The 20,364-nt window shown below is 38.4% G+C and overlaps 1 pseudogene; it reads left to right on the forward strand.

The window, feature by feature from the left end:
- The first annotated feature begins 205 nt into the window (after window positions 1-205).
- The window catches only part of LOC110134326 (metalloendopeptidase OMA1, mitochondrial pseudogene), a 127,693-nt pseudogene continuing 107,534 nt past the window's right edge, over window positions 206-20,364 (forward strand).

The following is a 20,364-nucleotide window of genomic DNA, read 5'->3' on the forward strand; positions in this document are numbered from 1 at the left end:
GAATCGTGTGGGAGACACAGCCACAGTTGGAACTGCTGCCCAAAGCTTAAAAAAAAAAAAAAAAAAGAAGGAATACCCTGGATTGTCTCTTCCTCCTAGACTCCAGTTTACTGCTAACACTTCCATTTGTTAATAAAACAATCCAGAAATGCAGTTTGCAGAGATCAGACTTCCACAACATAGAGCAAAGCAGGCAGATTGAGGAATGGATCTGAGAGCAGAGAGGAATAGGAACAGCCCAGAGACCAAAGAAACAAACCAAGACACAGAAGGATCAGCAGTACAGAAACGAGTCTCTCTGGCCTTTGTGGGGGAATCAACCAGAGGGAGAAAAGATGAGAGTGTAGAACTGAATAAAGCGAAGTAGTCAGGGTACAAAATCTAGATGGTATGTACAAATCAACTGTTACTTAAAGAATAAACCAGCTTAGTTGAAATAAATTTAGATGGGAATCAATAAGAAAAATTAGAAGAAAAACCATGAATACTCAATTAAACAAACCTGGTAAGGAAATAGTATAGGGATGCACAAGTTAAATTTTGAAAAGGCCACTCAAGGTTAACTTAAAAATGGAATGTAAATAGAAAATCAGATGTGTTCACCTAAAGACTCATTCAAATAGGAGACAAGGCATGAGAGTGATCAACTCTTTCTAAACGTTGTTTGCTGTTGAAGTATTAATTTTTAATGTCTCAGGAGGTGAGGCTTTTTCTGGATCAGGGTCCAGCAGTGTGGGGAGCAGGTACATGGAACCCCTTGCTTGGTGGTTCTCAGTAAAAAGGAACTGACTTGTATTTCTCTAATCATTAGCAGTGTTGGACATCTTTTCCGGTGCCTTTTGGCTGGCTGGCTGTTTACTCTGCAGTAATGTCTAGGTAAATCTCTTTTGCCCATTTTTTGATTTGAGTTGTCTGTTTTTTTGATACTGAGCTATATTAGCTCTTTGTGTATTTGGAAGATTAATCCTTTGTTGGTTGCATCATTTGCAAATATTTTCTCCCATTCTGTAGGTTGTTTTTTCATTTTGTTAATGGTTTCCTTTGCTGTGAAAATCTTTTAAGTTTATTATTTGTTTATTTTTTCTTTTATTTGGAATTAAAATATTAGCATATAGTAATATATACATTTCTATAGAGCAATAACCAACATCTCACACCAACTGTATAACATAGGGAATTATATTCAATATTTTGTAATAGCCTATAAGGGAAAATTATATATATATATATATATATATATATATAACTGAATCACTTTGCTGTATACCTGAAACTAACACAACATTGTAAAACAACTCTACTTAAATAAACATTTAAAATATTAAACTATATAAACTTATAACTAAATAAATTATATTTAAAACATGTTAACCAAAAAAGGGACTGAAAAAAAAAAAGAGGGACTGAAAATACATTGAGGTTAGGTGTCTATGAGCTGTTAATTTACTTTTGATATTCGTCCGTATATGGGTTTATATTTGAATATAATTGTGCCATTCGTTATATTGGATTTATAGTGTTGCTGCTGCTGCTGCTGCTAAGTCGCTTCAGTCGTGTCCGACTCTGTGAGACCCCATAGATGGAAGCCCACCAGGCTCCCCCGTCCCTGGGATTCTCCAGGCAAGAACACTGGAGTGGGTTGCCATTTCCTTCTCCAATGCGTGCAAGTGAAAAGTGAAAGTGAAGTCGCTCAGTCGTGTGTGTCTCTCGTGACCACATGGACTGCAGCGTACCCGGCTCCTCCGTCCATGGGATTCTCTGGGCAAGAGGACTGGAGTCAGGTGTCATTGCCTTCTCCGGGTTGATAGTGTAGCCTAATGTAAGATATACTCTTGCCTGGAAAATCCCATGGACAGAGGAGCCTGGTGGGCTGCAGTCCATGGGGTCGCTAAGAGTCGGACACGACTGAGCGACTTCACTTTCACTTTTCACTTTCATGCATCGGAGAAGACAATGGCAGCCCACTCCAGTGTTCTTGCCTGGAGAATCCCAGGGACGGGGGAGCCTGGTGGGCTGCCGTCTATGGGGTCACACAGAGTCAGACACGACTGAAGCGACTTAGCAGCAGCAGAAGCAGCAATGTAAAATAAATATAACAGAGACTTCGGTACACAATATCTAATGGGGTATCAGAGAGACAGTAATTATTCACATTTATTTGTTAACATTTATTAACAAATAAATGTGAACTAAACAGACTATTTTAGAAAACTTTACATATAATTTGGCTCCTCTAAATAATAAGGGTCCTTTAACTTGTCTTTGAGATACTGTAAAGTGGGAACTACCGTTGTGTTTCTGAGCAGATTAAGTAACACAAAGAGCAAGTAATTCCAAATAATGCCTTACACCACTAATTATTAGAGAAACACAAATCAAAGCTACAATGAAGCATCACCTCATGACAATCAGAATGGTCATCATTAAAAATCTACAAACAATAAATGCTGGAGATGGTGTGGAGAAAAGGGAATACCCTCTTACACTATTGGTGGGATTGTAAATGGATGCAGCCGATATGGAGAAGAATATGGAGGTTTCTTAAAAATCTAAAAATAGAGTTACTATATTACCCAACATTCTCACTTCTGGCATATACTCAGAGAAAACTGTAATTCAGAAAGATATATGTACTCCCAGTGCTCATTGCAGCACTATAAACAATAGCCAGAACAAGGAAGCAGCCTAAATGTCCATCAACAGAGGAATGAATTAAAAAGATATGGTACTAAACTACAATGGAATATTAGTCAGCTATAAAAAGGAATGAAACTGTGTCATTTGCAAACACATGAATGGACCTAGAGACTGTCACAGAGTGAAGTAACTCAGAGAAAAACAAGTATCATATGTTAACACGTATAAGTGGAATCTAGAAAAATGGTATACATGTAAATCCATGGCTAATTCAATGTATGACAAAAACCACTGCAATGCTATAAAGTAATTAGCCTCCAACTAATAAAAATAAATGGGAAAAAAAAAAAGAACATGTACATATACAGGTAACTGAATAACCGCTGTATGGCAGAACTTAACACAACACTGTAAATCAACTGTACTTCAATTAAAACAAACTCATGTTCTACGAAAAAAAAAAAAAAAGAAAAATGGTATAGAGGAGCTTATTTGCAAAGCAGAAAAAGACATGGATGTAGATACCAAGGGGGAAAGGAGACGGTGGGATGAATTGGGAGGTTGGGATCGACATATATGCTACTGGGTATAAACAGTAACTAATGAGAATCTTCTGTATAGCACAGGGCACTCTCTTTGGTGCTCTGTGGTGGCCTAAATGGGAAGGAAATCCAAAAAAGAGGGGATTTATGTATATTTATGGCTGATTCATTTTGCTGTATAGCAGAAACTAACACAGCAGTGTAAAGCAAATATACTCCAATAAAATAAAGAAATAAAATATCTTTTCTGGAAATAAATAATGCTTTGTTCATAGTAAGTACATGGCTATATATGTTAATTTTAATGCTTTGTACTATACTTTTTATTGTTTTGATAAAATTAATGTTACCCACTATGGATAATTATTTTATGTATTTGACCTCAAACTGATGTCCAAAATGGACAAGACAGATGAGGTAAAAACAGCAACCTTTTTAATACTGCACAAATGAGGTCCTACTATAGCCATGTGTGTATTCATTTATCAGCTGCTCCATTTATACAAATGATGTCTATTTATATAAATGACACAGTTTATACAAATGACACCTATTTATATAGTTTGTATCTTTCCTGAAGCTCAGTCCTTGTATTAAACTGTCCATAGACATCACCACAGAACTGGAAAAGGTCAGCTTTCATTCCTATCCCAAAGAAAGGCAATGCCAAAGAATGTTCAAACTACCACACAATTGCCCTCATCTCACATGCTAGCAAAGTAATGCTCAAAATTCTCCAAGCCAGGCTTCAAGAATATGTGAACCGAGAACTTCCAGATGTTCAAGCTGGATTTAGGAAAAGCAGAGGAACCAGAGATCAAATTGGCAACATACGTTGGATCATTGGAAAAGGAAGAGTTCCAGAAAAACATCTACATCTGCTTTATTGACTATGCCAAAGCCTTTGACTGTGAGGACCACAATAAACTGGAAAATTCTGTAAGAGATGGAAATATCAGACCACCTGACCTACCTCCTGAGAAATCTGTATTCAGGTCAAGAAGCAGCAGTTATAACTAGACATGGAATGACAGACTTGTTCCAAATTGGGAAAGGAGTACATCAAGGTTGTATATTGTCCCCCTGCTCATTTAACTTAAATGAAGAGTACATCATGAGAAATGCTGGACTGGATGAAGCACAAGCTGGAATCAAGAATGCTGGGAGAAATATCAATAACCTCAGATATACAGATGATACCACCCTTATGGCAGAAAGTGAAGAAGAACTAAAGAGCCTCTTGATGAAAGCGAAAGAGGAGAGTGAAAAAGCTGGCTTAAAGCTCAACATTCAGAAAACTAAGATCATGGCATCTGGTCCCATCACTTCATGGCAAATAGATGAGGAAACAATGGAAACATGGAAACAGTGAGAGACTTAATTTTTTGGGGCTCCAAAATCACTGCAAATGGTGATTGCAGCCATGAAATTAAAAGATGTTTGCTCCTTGGAAGAAAACCTATGACCAACCTAGACAGCATATTAAAAAGCTGAGACATAATTTTGCCCACAAAGGTCCATCTAGTCAAAGCTGTGGTTTTTCCAATAGTCCTGTATGGATGTGAGTTCAGTTCAGTTCAGTCACTCAGTCATGTCCGACTCTTTATGACCCCATGGACTGCAGCACACCAGGCTTCCCTGTCCATCACCAATTCCCAGAGCTTACTCAAACTCATGTCCATTGAGTCAGTGATGCCATCCAACCATCTCATCCTGTTGTCCCCTTCTCCTTCTGCTTTCAATCTTTCCCAGCATCAGGGTCTTTTCCATTGAGTTAGTTCTTCACATCAGGTGGTAAAGTATTGGAGTTTCAGCTTCAGCACCAGTCCTTCCAATGAATATTCAGGACTGATTTCCTTTAGGGTGGACTGGTTGGATCTCCTTGATGTGAGAGTTAGACTATAAAGAAAACTGAGCGCCGAAGAATAGATTATTTTGAATTGTGGTGTTGGAGAAGACTCTTGAGAGTCCCTTGGATTGCAAGGAGATCCAACCAGTCCATTCTAAAGGAAATTGGAAAGGACCCTGATGCTGGGAAAGATTGAAGGCAGGAGGAGAAGGGGACAATAGAGGTTGAGGTGGTTGGATGGCATCACCAACTCGATGGACATGAGTTTGAACAAGCTCCAGGAGTTGGTGATGGACAGGGAAGCCTAGGGTGCTGCAGTCCATGGTATCTCAAAGAATCAGACACGACTGAGTGACTGAATTCAACTGCGGCATCTACATTTGGATGGAGTCAATCATCTCAAACTCATCATTTCTATATTGGATTTAGCTCCTGTGATATCTACTCAGGGAAATCACCATCATAAACTAAACTAATTCTTAGGTGAAAGTTATAGATTATTCTTGATTTTTTCAATAGTTATTTCTACTTCCAATCTTTAGCCATGTATTTTAAGTCTATTTCCTGTGTGTTTTTAAAGAAATCTACTTTTATTCACTCCATTGCCAGTAATTTAATACAGAATACCATAATCACTTAGCTAGATTACTGACGCAGTCTTCCAATTATTATTCACCATTTGTACTGTACTGTTCTCCTTATGCACTAATATATTATCTCATTTTATAATTTGGGAGTGATTGGATTCGCAAGCATCCATATTTGATTATGTCATTTTCACATATAAAACTCTTAAAACCTCCTTGCTTTCAGGATAAACTTTCCTTAATATGAATTATAAAAGTCTATATGAGTTAACTCCCACTTTCTTCTCCAACCTCATCTCACACAAGTCCTGATCTCCTACTCCAATCTCCAGTGGTACTAAACATCTTGTAGTTTGTAAATAATATGCCAAGCTGGCATTCTCTTTCTTTGGAAATTTTTGAATTAACCAAGCTATCTAACTCCTGGACCCTACCTAAAAGGAGAAGAGAACATAGCTAGGGAGAACATCTGGGAAGTTATGAAAGTAATCTGGGCACATGGGAAGAATTTATGATTTAGAATGTTAACTTCAGAAGTGGAGGTATAAAGATGAATTCTAGTAACAGCTCAATGGATTCTATTGAAGAATAAAGACTAGACAAACTTCCAAGGAAACATCAAGGCTCTTTGAAAGAATATTGGTGATATTCAAAGAAAAAAGAAAACTGAGATGAGAATCCTCACATTTATCTCTCCATCTATAAAATGAATATAATATTGCTTGCTTTAACCATATCCTATAGATAAAATTATTGTGAAAATAATATAACAATTGTGAAAGTGCTTTGAATAACATGTATTTCTATACGATTTGAGAAGACTTTATTTCATGAATTGCCCAGACCACGTGGTCCAGAGCACTTAGGCATATTCTTCCACATCCCATGGCAATCTATACCCAGTAAGGGACACCACAGCACATTCCTGTAGAAGCAGAAGAGAGCTGCTGCCAGAAAATTTACACACAGGTCCCAAAATATTCCAACAGACACTTGTGTCAGAAATGATGGTATTCAGGTGGATTCATTGACAAACAGAGTTTTTCTGGGCAGTTTTCCTCACAGGCAACTGATTAGTATTCAGTGGTAAGGTACAGTTCTGCACAGAACCCTTAAAGCTGGAGTTGAGGAGAGAGTTAAGGGAGCAGTTCAACTGCTAATGCCAGGCTTCAGAGAAGGGACCAGAAAACTGGCACCAGATTGCTCATCTGGCTACTTTTCAGCCACTTGGGACAATACAAAAGAAAACAAATATTATGTCATAACTGGGCTCTATGTTAAAATTCACACACACACACACACACACACACACACACACACACACACACACACACCAACTATGTGGTAAAGGAGGATGAGAAATCTGTTTTTTTCTGAGGTAAAGATTTTTAGATTGCAAAATGTGTGATTTAGCTTTCTGCATCTGGGACTTCATCCTTAGGCCCTAAAATGTGCAGTAAACTCTTCAAAACAAATCTTGAGATTTTTCCAAACTGTATATCTGTGGGTCAATTGGTTTAAACATTAATTTACAAGAAAAAGACATTCAGTAGACATTTCTATGGAGTTGTATTTTAGGATCTCAAAATTTCTCCCTCTTGTTAATGTAAAAGATGATGAAAATCATAACTACTTCTAAAAAGTAAAGAGAAGAAAATTAAGATTGTGAAGAAAACTAAGCAGAAAATTATTTTATTTATGACCATCACAATAAAAGCTCAGAATGAAAAGTACACCAGAAGTATACCTAAAAGAAAGAAAAATCACTTTCAAATTTATTTTATTCTTTTACTTTTTAGAAGTAACAGCAGCTTTTAATTATTGTATCAGAGAAAAAATATTTTTAAATTTAAAAGTCCAGTTGACTGTAATAAGGTAAGATCTTTCAGTATTTAAATACTTTAAATATTTATTTATTTCAAGGCTTTAAACTTTATTTCATATAGTGTGCATGCTAAGTCACTTCAGTCATGTCCAACTCTTTTGTGACCCTATGGACTGTAGCAAGTCAGGCTCCTCTGTCCATGGGATTCTCCAGGCAAGAATACTGGAGTGGGTTGCCATGCCCTCCTGCAGGGGATCTTCCCTCCTCAGGGATTGAACTCCCGACTCTTAAGTCTTGGCCAACAGGTTCTTTACCACTAGCACCACCTGGGAAGCCATTTCATATAGAGACACAATCTTACACATTAATTATGCAGCTGCTGTATGAATTCTTATATTTTTCTCCCTGTCTGTAATGTGTCTTCTAGGTAAATGTATTTGTATGTATAATAATTCTTGGCTGAAGTTCCAGACCTCTAATATTTGAGGTGATGTGTTTTTAAGGAGTTTAGATATGACCAGATACAGGTAGTTCCAACTAGAATGACCAAAAAAAAAATATGCAAGAAAATCTCTTTGGCTATAGGAGTTTAAGTAATTCCCATTCTGAAGAAGCTTCTGGTTTATAAAGTGTAGATGAATATGGCTACCCAACCTACCTCCCTGAGAAGTTCTGAGTCAAAGCAAAGCCACATATGAAAATACTCTGGGGGTGCAAGAGAAGTTTAAAATATTGCATAAGTCTAATAAATGTTATAAAATTCAAACAGAAATAACTCCCAAGGAAACTTTTTTTGTAGTGTACTTGGGAATATAAAATTATCAACCAAAATGATCTGAACAAAAGTTTGCAACTTTGTTATCATAATATTTCCAAGTATTTTTACTAGCCCATCGATTTGTATGCTGAAGCCATTTAGATGTCTTGAACTAGAAACTGCAGAGAAGCCATCACAGTAGGCATCTCGAATAGAATCTGTGACATGGCTTGTTGATTTGGTGACATAGATATAACCCAAGGTACACAGTGTCCTGGACTTCCCTGATAGCTCAGTTGGTAAAGAATCCACCTGCAATGGAGGAGATCCCGGTTAAACTCCTGGGTCGGGAAGATCCGCTGGAGAAGGGATCGGCTACCCACTCCAGTATCCTTGGACTTCTCCTGTGGCTCAGCTGGTAAAGAATCTGCCTGCAGTGCGGGAGACTTGGGTTTGATCTCTGGGTTGGGAAGATCCCCTGGAGAAGGGAAAGGCTACTCACTCCAGTGTCCTGGCCTAGAGTTGGACTGTGAAGAAAGCTGAGCGCCGAAGAACTGATGCTCTTGGACTGTGATGTTGAGAAGCCTCTTGAGAGTCCCTTGGACTGCAAGGAGATCCAACCAGTCCATCCTGAAAGAGATCAGTCCTGGGTGTTCAGCTGAAACTCCAGTACTTTGGCCACCTCATGCAAAGAGTTGACTCATTGGAAAATACCCTGATTCTGGGAGGGATTGGGGGCAGGAGGAGAAGGGAATGACAGAGGATGAGATGGCTGGATGGCATCACTGACTTGATGGACATGAGTTTGAGTAAACTCCGGGAGTTGGTGAAGGACAGGGAGGCCTGGAGTGCGGTGGTTCATGGGGTCGCAAAGAGTCAGACATGACTGAATGATTTTCACTTCACTTCACACAGTGTCCTTCTGCAACATGGCAACACCTTGTGTATTAACTGTTCAAAATTGGGAAAGGGGCTGGACTGACACTGAAGTAGCTCCACTTCTAAAGTTACTGATTTTATTATAACCCCTTTGAGACTCTTTGTATTACTTTCACTGGAGATAAACTTTAATCTTTGCTTTCTGTGTTTTCACACACATTTCACGTATTTTTCATTTCACTTCTATTGGACTCATTGGAGTTGGCCTCCTTTGAATCCTCATAGTCAGTTTCATACTTTAGATTTTAAGACTGACCTCAGCAGCAGTCTTGAATCTTTGCCCACATTTCTATAGTAATTAACACCTTATCTTTGATAAATGATTAAGATCATCTCAAAACATAGAGCTCTTTTCACTTTTGTGTCTGCTAGAGTGGTTTCAGAAATGGGCGGCATGCCATAACCTTCCTCTTCTATTTTTTTCTCGAGAAACTCTTGTCACTTTTCTTCTGAAGAAGTCGCTAAACCACAACACTTTCCCCCACCTGAACTCTTCTCATTGTCTTTTAGGACAAATTCTTCATTTTTATCAACCGTGCATCATCAATCGTGAAGCCCGATAGGGCTAAGTCAGTCTTAACAGTTGTGCTAAGTTGCTTCATTCATGTCTGACTCTGCGATCCAATGGACTGGCCAGCGAGGCTCCTCAGTTCGTGGAGTTCTCCAGGCGAATACTGAGTTACTGTGCCCTCCTCCAGGGCAATCTTTCTGACCTACGGAGGGAGCAGTGTCTCTTGTCTCCTGCATTGGCAGGCGGGGTTCTTTACCACTAGCGCCACCTGGGAAACCCCTTAACAGTTGTACCACATCCTGAAATCCAGCGTATACTTTTGCTTTATTATGTGAAGTATTTCTGGTCCGGAAAATTTGATTACAATTCTGTGTTTACCTTTACCATTATATCTGTTGACATTTACTGGTACACCTGTTTTCTTTCCTTGTGGCTCAGCTGGTAAAGAATCCACCTGCAATGCAGGAGGCCTGGGTTGGGAAGATCCCCTGGAGAATAGAAAGGCTACTCACTCTAGTATTCTGGCCTGGAGAATTCCATGGACTAAACAGTCCATGCGGTTGTAAAGAGTCAGATACGACTGAGTGACTTTCACTTTCACTGTTTTATTTTACTCTGTTGTGCATGAATTACTCTGTTCCTAATCAATCATTTCTATGGACATAAAAACATGCTTTAAGAGCAGACCTGTTAACCTTTTGTTAAACAAACAAACAATACACACGCAAAGAAATCTTGATCCCCTGATTTCTCTAGCTAGGATCCCAATTCCATGGTGCACTTAGCGCAAAGCTCCTTAGTATCACCTCCTCTTCCTGGCCGTTCAATCCCTTTCTAGGACACTCCAGTAGGACTTTAATCCCAACCTTTCACTAAAATCTCTCTCACCCAGACTACCAGTGAACCCATTATTGTGGAACCCATGGGTAATATTCTGTCCTCATGTTACCAAAACTCTCATACTCATTTAGAGTTGCTGATCTTATTCCTTTGTTATAAAGACATTTTTCTTTCTTAGTTTGTTTGACCCAAACATTTTCAACCTCCCTGGATACTCCTTCTCATGATCTCTTTCTATCTCTAACTTTTTTTTACTTCTTCAATAAATTTTAGAGTGTTCCAGGGGCTCTGTCCCCTGACACTTTTTTTCTCTATTTACATTTCCTCCCTGGATACTTTATGCCATCAAATACTATATAAAAAACTAGTGACACAATTTATAACTCCAATCGAAAACTCTATCCTGAACATATGCAAATCATAAATGCATATGCTTTATCTCATGCTTGCTTTTGGGAGTCCAGAAAGCATTTTGAAAGTATTTTGGCAAGAACTACTTTTCTCCACAAATCCCCAATGACTTGTCCCACAAGTTTTCATTAATCTAAGTAAATAGTACCCCTTTTCACTCAGTTTTTTGGTCTTAAAAACCTGGAAATTATCTTAGATTCATCTATTTCCTTCATATTGCGCATTTAATAAATTAGAAAATCTAGCAGGATGTACCCGATTAATATACCCTGAAAATTACTTATCTTTATTGCTACTCCTACAATCAAAGGTAATTATATGTCTTACCTAGAATAGCATAGAAGCTTCCTACTGGTCTCCCTGCCTCCAGTATTGCATCCTGTTATTCTATCTTCCACACATATGCTGATTAAAACATCAGCCAATTGTATTCCATCATATTATACCCAAATATAAGGCCCTAAAATAAGCAAAGTCTTTTAAAACTGGCTCAAATGATCTCTCTTCACTCTTCATTCTATGCACTGATTTTTAGCCACACTGGCTTAAATGTGTTCTAATATACAAAGTCCATTTCTGCTCAAGTCCCTCTTCCTGGTTAGTCTTTTGTTTGGAATGCTGTATGTCTTAGCATCTGTTCTTTCTTTGCCTCCTTTACCATCGTGGCCGCCTACCCTCTCTTGCAACCAGAAATCACTTTCTACTATTGTGCTTCTCTCTCCTTTGGGCTTTTATCTCCTTTGTGGATTTATCCTTCCTTGAAGCCATTTGTTTATTTATGATCAGTTTCCCCTATTAGAAAGTGAGCTCTCTGACAACAGAAACTATGTGCTATTCTAGCTTGTTTCCAAAGCCAAGAAATATACCTGAACAGGAGAAACTCAACAAATTTCCCTCTGAAATTGTCTGTTCAATTTTCATGATAATATGGTGGAAATTTAGCTACTATGTACTTGAAAATTACAGTTTAACATTTTTTGTTGTTATTTTTGGTTTTATAGCACCCGTTTTGCCAGGCTTACTATGTATTAGTCAGTTTGCTAAGCACCTTATTTCTGTTGTGTATTGCAATATTTATGATACCCTAGGAGATTGTAGGATATCCCCCAGCCTTCATTTCATCCAGGGGTCGCTTTGTAACACAGTTTTAGGCAAATGAAACAGAAGCAGAAGCTTCTCTAAAATGTTTGCTTTAGAGGTATTGAATACCTTTAACACACTGAAGGTATTCCTTCTTCCTTAAAATCTATGGGCAGCAGCAGAAGCTCAGCTGTGTCCAACTTTGTTTGGCCCCATGGACTGTAGCCCACCAGGCTCCTCCGTCTATGGAATTTCCAGCCAAGAATACTGGAGTGGGTTTCCATTCCCTACTCCAGGGAATCTTCCCCACCCAGGGATCAAAACCATGTCTCTTACATTTCCTGAATTGGCAGGCAGATTCTTTATCATTTTCTTCAGCACTAGTGTCACCTGTGAAGTCCAAAATCAATGGGAAGTGAAGTGACGTGAAAGTTGCTCAGTCATCTGACTCTTCATGACCCCATGGACTATACAGTCCATGGAATTCTCCAGGCCAGAATACTGGAGTGGGTAGCCTTTCCCTTCTCCAGGGGATCTTCCCAACTCAGGGATCAAACCCAGGTCTCCTACATTGCAGGCGGATTCCTTACCAGCTGAACCACAAGGGAAGTCCAACAGTACTGGAGTGGGTAGCCTATTCCTTCTCCAGCAGATCTTCCTGACCCAGGAATCAAACCAGGGTCTCCTGCATTGCAGGTGTATTCTCTACCAACTGAACTATCATGGAGGCCCAAAATCTACGGGAACAATGCCTAAATCTGAAGCAGTCATTTTGTACCATGAGAAAAAGACCAAGGAGATCTGAGAGTCATCCTGACATAACTGAGCTATAGAACCAATACCAGAAGCAACTATCTCCAGGCTCCTTTATATTTGAAGAGAAAGGGGGAAAAAAAAAAGCAAATGCTATTTGTCTCTGCCATAATTGCATGGATTTACTTGTGAATAGCAGCATGCTGGCATCAAACGTCTGTCAATATTGGGAAAAAAAAAATCACATTTAACGAATCATCCTTATTTAAAAGGATGAATTTGCATTATTATTTCTGACTATTCAGTTAATGACTTCACAGATGGGGCTAGTGGTAAAGAACCCAACTGTGAACGTAGGAGACAAGAGATGCACTTTGATCCCTGGGTCAGGAAGATCCCCTGGAGAAGGAAAAGGCTACCCACTCCAGTATCTTGCCTTGAGAATACCATGGACAGAGGAGCCTGGAGGGCTATAGTCCATAGGGTCACAAAGAGTTGGACAAGACCGAAGTGACTTAGCACACAGCACAGCAGAATGAAGGGTTTCCCCTAATGGTGGAGGGGATGGTAGAAGGAAAGGAGGGAGATAGGTTCAAAGGGCAAGACCCCTAGTGAATTAACAAGATCTAGTCCACTCCCTGCTCCATCCCCGACTCCAGTCCTCAGCTGAGGTCTCAACTTCCTCGGCTCTCCCCAGAGCTCAATAAGCTCAAGCCAACTGTCACCCTTGCTCTTGGCTGTCCTGCTACCTGGAGCACTTCTGGACATTTACGTAGTTGCTCCAGTTTGCCATTAAATTTGACCTCCACATAGCATCTCTGCAGTGAGGCCTCCCAGGGACAACCAATTTAAAGAAGTTCCCTGCTCCTAGCACTACATGCTATTTGGGCCTCCCAGGTGGCGCTAATGGTAAAGAACTAATGCAAGAGACCCAGGAGACTTGAGTTCGATCCCTGAGTTGGGAAGATCCCCTGTAGAAGGAAGTGACAACCCACTCCAGTATTTTTGCCTCGAGAATCCTCTGGACAGAGGAGCCTGGTGGGCTATAATCCACAGGGTCACAAAGAGTCAGACATGACTGAAATGACTTAACACACACCCACATTCAGTTAGCAAGTCATGATCTGTTTTGTATATTCAATATCTCTGTCTTTTGATTTAAGGTGTATCAAAGTGTCCCATCATTCAATTTTGATCATCCCACAGTGGAAATGTCAGTCAAATTAACTTTCTTTTGGTCAATGTTTCTCAATCTCATTTCTCATAATTCCCTGTGGATATTTTTTCAAACATAAACATGTAGAAATGCCCCACTACATTAAGATTCAAAAAGTCATATTTATATATAATTTACATATATAACATTATGTAATATATATTAGATTAATATATTTAATAAAATTTATAGAATTTAACTACGTGGGCAGTTCTAAAATATATTGTAGCTTGAAAATCACTAAATCTTGTACCACATGACTATACAGAGATAAATCTTCAGTTTGGTAACATTAAACCAAAGATGGTATTTTATTTTATTAATCCATTGACTCCAGCCTGAATTGAGTACTGGAGGAGAACTAAACCGGGTTAGATAAAACTTAAATGAATATTATAAAATGGGGGATATGGTTAATAGTCCACAGAGATGGGAGCTTTGCTTATAAGCAGGAAGCAGCAGGTACAGAATGATGATGACTGAATATAATGAGAGGACTGGGAAGAGGATGGTTGACAATCACAGATACTCATTACTTCAAAGTTGCCTTTGCTTTTACTACAAATTTCATTATTGCTCAGCTTTTCAAACATATCCCAAGCAGGTGCTTATTTTAATAGTTTACTTAATCATGCCTCAGCTACTTTGGCAAAGAGAATTAACACAGACAGCTGTTTTCTATCTGTTAGCTACAATTAGCTGTGCCATGTAACAAACCACCATAAAACTTAGTGAATTAAAACACCTATTTGTTTCTATAACTCTGTGATTCAGCTGAGTGGTTCCACCCATCTGAGCGAGGCGTGGCTGATCTCAGCTGAGTTTGCTTGTATGTCTGTGTCAGTTGGACAGAAATTAACTCTTCTAGGAGATCCTCAACTGAGATGACTAGACTCCTACCACCTGGTCTCTTTTTTCCCAAGAGACTTGATTCAGCTTTTTCTCATGGCGTGGCAAGGGTTCAAAATAGGAAGTGAATACACACAAATATTTTAAAGTCTCTACTTGTGGCAAATTTGTAATTATCCTAATGGTCAAAGCAAGTCACATAGTCCAGCCTAGAGTTACTGTGGGAAGAAAATACCAAAAGTTATGAATAAAAGATGGCTGAAAGATTAGGACTAATGAACACAATGGCCTCTTAATTCAACATTTTAGATTTATAGTAATTGTCAAAGAGATTGATAGTTTCATACCACATCTAAACTGTCTTTTCTCCTTAGTCACAGAAGTTTTACTTTTAGAGGGAACATGCCCACCCATGATTAAGGACTATATTTTCTTCCAGCTTTGGAACTGCATGTAACCATGTGACCAAAACATATAAAGCAGTGTAAGTAGTAATGTCCAGTGGTAATTCTAGAAAGGTGCCTTCAAAAGGATTTCATCCTGGTTTTGTTATTTTGTTATTCCTCTGTCTTCTAAACTCTAGCATCTATTTAATAATCATTTTTCACTATGAAATGACTATGAAAAGAAAGACATGTTGTAATGATAACACAGAAATATAGGCGCTTGTGTTCCTAGTGACATTATAGAGCCCCCATATTAGTTATGTAATGTCTACTTCTGCACCTATTTTCCCATGAGACAGAAATAGGCTTCAATCTTATTCAAATACCATTAACACTTTTTTTCTCATTTTAATATAAAGCTAAATCTAATTTGGTATAAATCTGCAGATAACAAATATTTTATGAACACTAATAAATTGACCATTTTTTAAAAGAGGGAATTAATACAAGGCAAAAATAATACTCTGTTTATGAAAAACATATTTTTAACAGGCTTCTGCTATGTAAGACTTCTCAGAAGTTTAAAGGTTAACAAGCATGTTTAATCTCTAAGAAAGATATGTATCCAAGTTTACCAGTAGATGGTGGAGTCAAGATACATGTTTTCTAGAATTTGTTTTTGTGGCCTCGTCACTAAGTTGTGTCTGACTTTTTGCAACCCTGCGGACCATAGCCCACAAGTCTCCTCTGTCCATGGTAGTTCCCAAGCAAGAATACTGGAATGGGTTGCCACTTCTTCCCCCAGGGGATCCTCCCAGACCAGGGAGCAATCCCACATCTTCATCATTGGCAGGTGGATTCTTTACCACTGAGCCACCAGAGGAGCCCTCGTTTTCTAGAACTGAGTTTTACCCAGGTTGTTTTATAGTTTATACATGCTATATCAATGTCCATAGTTTCAATTTTCCTTTTCTTTCTTTCTTTCCTTTCTTTCTTTTTTTTTGTTTACTATTTGTTAGTCTTAATTTTATATATGTCACCAAATACTAATCTGTTTGTAAGAAAATACGGTCATTGATACATGAGACACCCAGCTGTACTGTTGTGTGAGAAAGAATCTGAGGGAGAGGGAGGGGAATGTGTCCCAATCTGGATGCATAGAAACAGAGAGAGAAAAAGAGTTGCTGTGGCAAAGTGCTTTTGAAAAATAATCCGACTACAGAATCTGCAATATATGAAAAATGGGCATCTATAGAGAGTAAACCATATAATTAGTGCAGATTTTTCCTACCAATAAGACATAACAACCTAGAGGAAAGGAAAAAGATCAATGTTAAGAAAGTAAACTCACAAGGATAAAGAAAAGGGTATTTTCTATTTGTTATTTCCTGGTTTGCTTTGGTATATTTCTTTTTTCTTGAAATTTATTTTAGCTTGGCATCAGCCTGTGAAAAAGGTGATCTCTCAAACCAGAACATTTTCTCAGGCTTCTCCAGCTGTGAAAATAATGAGTGTGTCTTAGAAAAGAACCAAATAGTTACTAAATACCACCTCTGAGGATGAACACTCTGTAGTTTTCTCTCTGGCTCTTTTCTAAATATTTTAGTGACCCTCTCTATTTCACAATTTCCAACTCCTTTTAAACTAAACTCCAGTCCAATCAACAATCAATACTTATGTTTTCAATGCAGCTTAACAGTAATTGATACAACATTTCATGTTCTCAGAGTTCTGTATAAAATATGCAGAGTATATTGTAGAAGAGATTGTATCCTTATCCTCATGGTGTTTATATTATGATTAGATTGGGTCATTATTACAAAATAGAATGTGTTCTGGGTTATCTGAGAGTAAAAGCAAGTACTTATCAATATGAGAGACAGGAAAAAAAAAAAAAAGGAGAGAGTGAAAAAGAGAAAGAGACGGGGGGGGTGGGATATGGGAGAGAAATAAAGGCAAGATTTAGAGAGGAAGGATTATAAAGATTATAGGAAGGATTATAAAATCTCTGAAGTATAAGAAATATTCATGCTGTGCACCTGGAACTATCATAACGTTGCTAATTGACTATACTCCAATATTAGAAAGTTAAAAAAAAACACACTCGTGTCAGATTCATGGAGAACATGTCAAGCACAGAGAATCACTTAGACAAAGACATGGCAACAAGAAAACAAAAAATACATTTGGGTAGCATAAACTTGTATGTTTTACAAGGTCACATATTTGATGAGTATTTGATAGAAACAAGGTATTTTGTGAAAATAAAATAGTCAACAAAGGAATATTAAAGTTTTCCAAACATATTTAGACTCATGGAATGAGATGATTGTCCTTTTGGAAATATATAGAATGAAAATTATTGGCGGGAACCATAGGCAGAAACTGGAAGTAGAAAGAAGTTGCTGCAGTTGAAAAGTTAGAGAATCACAAGTTGAACTAGGATGTTAGCAAGAGGGTATGAAACACATTTGAAGGCAAGAAACAGTAAAGGCATAGACTTATAATATTTGATTTCTAATTTATGTAATTGTACTGGTTCTTTACAACAGTCTTTGGATATTTAAAGCTTAGGCAAGTTAGAGTCATTCATGAATCCTGATCATGTCTAAGAATATTTATCTTTTTCCCAGATAAAAATGAGGAGTAGGGATGAAGGAGAAAAGAAAACACAATTTTATCTCATCTTTATTTGTCTCAATTAGCACTGCCTTTCCCACTGAAGAGCATCTAATTATTTATTAAGTTAAATTATTTATTAAGTTAAATCTATGCTCTTTAACCTCATCTGGCAGCCCAGTGTCTGCGTTTATTATTCTCAAGGTAAAACCTCACCATCCAACATCTGGCCTGCATTTATTTTCCTTCAATTTCTTTTACTCTCCTTCACTCCCTTACCCATTTTACCTTCTATGTTTTCCTAAAAATAGTAATGTGAATGGATGATATCTCTCAGCATTTTACATTCAAACCACTAGTCTGCCTTCTTCAAAGAAGTCACAGAGATACACCTCATTTGCCCAGAGAGGTGTCAGAAATAAAACACTGAATGTAGAGTGTTCATCACAAATACAGGGAATTATTGTTTCAGTCTGAGAAGAAAGATGCTCTGTAAAATAAAATTTACAATATGAACTTATCTAAATAATGCATATTCCTCTAAGGTAAAAGAATGGTGTGCAGGTCAGGAATAAAAAAAATAATAAAGTTGACTGTATGTAAAATGTGTCTCAACTGATACTTGACTCACTACAGAAGAATATCTAGTAATTGAAGGACACCCTCCTGAGTCCATGGGAAATTCTTCATGGACAGAGGAACAAGGCAGATTCTTGACTTTTGTCTTAGAGACCTGACAAACTTTGGCCATAGTTTGATTTAGTCATATTGTGAAAAGAAAACAATGAGTAAATCTGAAATAATCAGTTTGTAAAAATCACAATTGGAGCAACATCTGGGTTGAGAAAAAGGAGCTCTTGGGAAATGTGGCTGCTCTGTCAGCACTGCATAATTCAAGAGAAGAAGGGGATGCCGGATGGAATTAGAATTGTTCTACACGTATGTGTCAGAATGCTATTGAAGTCCAACGGGTCTCAGCATTTAAAAAGCTGGATTTCATATGGGGCATTTGCAAATCGTGGCTTCTTGGCATGCCAACACGTAAAAGTAAAGTAACTCATTCCCATCACACTATTCCTCCATCTGGTCAAATATAATTAACTTCATGCTTATATCCATTAACTCTTCAGTTCAGTTCAGTTCAGTCACTCAGTAGTGTCCGACTCTTTGCAACCCCTTGAGTCGCAGCATGCCAGGTCTCCCTGTCCATCACCAACTCCCGGAGTCCACCCAAACCCATGTCCATTGAATCGATGATGCCATCCAACCATCTCATCCTCTGTCATCCCCTTCAATCTTTCCAGGCATCAGGGTCTTTTCAAATGAGTCAGCTCTTCACATCAGAACAGAGTATTGGAGTTTCAGCTTCAACATCAGTCCTTCCAATGAACACCCAGGACTGATCTCCTTTAGGATGGACTGGTTGGATCTCCATGCTGTCCAAGGGACTCTCAAGAGTCTTCTCCAACACCACAGTTCAAAAGTATCAAATCTTCGGCACTCAGCTTTTTTTATAGTCCAACTCTCACATCCATACATGACCACTGGAAAAACCATAGCCTTGACTAGACGGACCTTTGTTGACAAAGTAATGTCTTTGTTTTTCAATATGCTGTCTAGGTTGTTCATAATTTTCCTTCAAAAGAGTAAGCGTCTTTTAATTTCATGGCTGCAATTGCCATCTGCAGTGATTTTGGAGCCCAAAAAAATAAAGTCTGACACTGTTTCCACTGTTTCCCCATCTATTCGTCATGAAGTGATGGGACCAGATGCCATGATCTTAGTTTTCTGAATGTTGAGCTTTAAGCCAACTTTTTCACTCTCCTCTTTCACTTTCATCAAGAGGCTTTTTAGTTTTTCTTCACTTTCTGCTGTAAGAGTGGTGTCATCTGCATATCAGAGGTTATTGATATTTGTCCCAGCAATCTTGATTCCAGCCTATGCTTCTTCCAGCCCAGCATTTCTCATGATGTACTCTGCATATAAGTTAAATAAGCAGGGCGACAATATACAACCTTGACATACTCCTTTTCCTATTTGGAACCAGTCTGTTCCATGTCCAGTTCTAACTTGCTTCCTGACCTGCATATAGGTTTCTCAAGAGGCAGCTCAGGTGGTCTGGTATTTCCAACTCCTTTAGAATTTTCCACAGTTTATTGTGATCCACACAGCAGTCAAGGGCTTTGGCATAGTCAATAAAGCAGAAATAGATGTTTTTCTGGAACTCTCTTGCTTTTTCAATGATCCAGCAGATGTTGGCAATTTGATCTCTGGTTTCTCTGCCTTTTCTAAAACTAGCTTGAACATCTGGAAGTTCACAGTTCACATATTGCGGAAGCCTGGCTTGGAGAATTTTGAGCATTACTTTATTAGCATGTGAGATGAGTGCAATTGTGCGGTAGTTTGAGCATTCTTTGGGATTGCCTTTCTTTGGGACTGGAATGAGAACCGCCAGGTTCCTATGCAATATTGCTCTTTACAGCATCGGACCTTGCTTCTCTCACCAGTCCTATCCACAGTGGGGTGTTGTTTTTGCTTTAACTCCATCCCTTCATTCTTTCTA

The sequence above is a fragment of the Odocoileus virginianus genome, chromosome 15 (assembly GCF_023699985.2).
Source record: "Odocoileus virginianus isolate 20LAN1187 ecotype Illinois chromosome 15, Ovbor_1.2, whole genome shotgun sequence".
Lineage (NCBI taxonomy): Eukaryota > Metazoa > Chordata > Mammalia > Artiodactyla > Cervidae > Odocoileus > Odocoileus virginianus.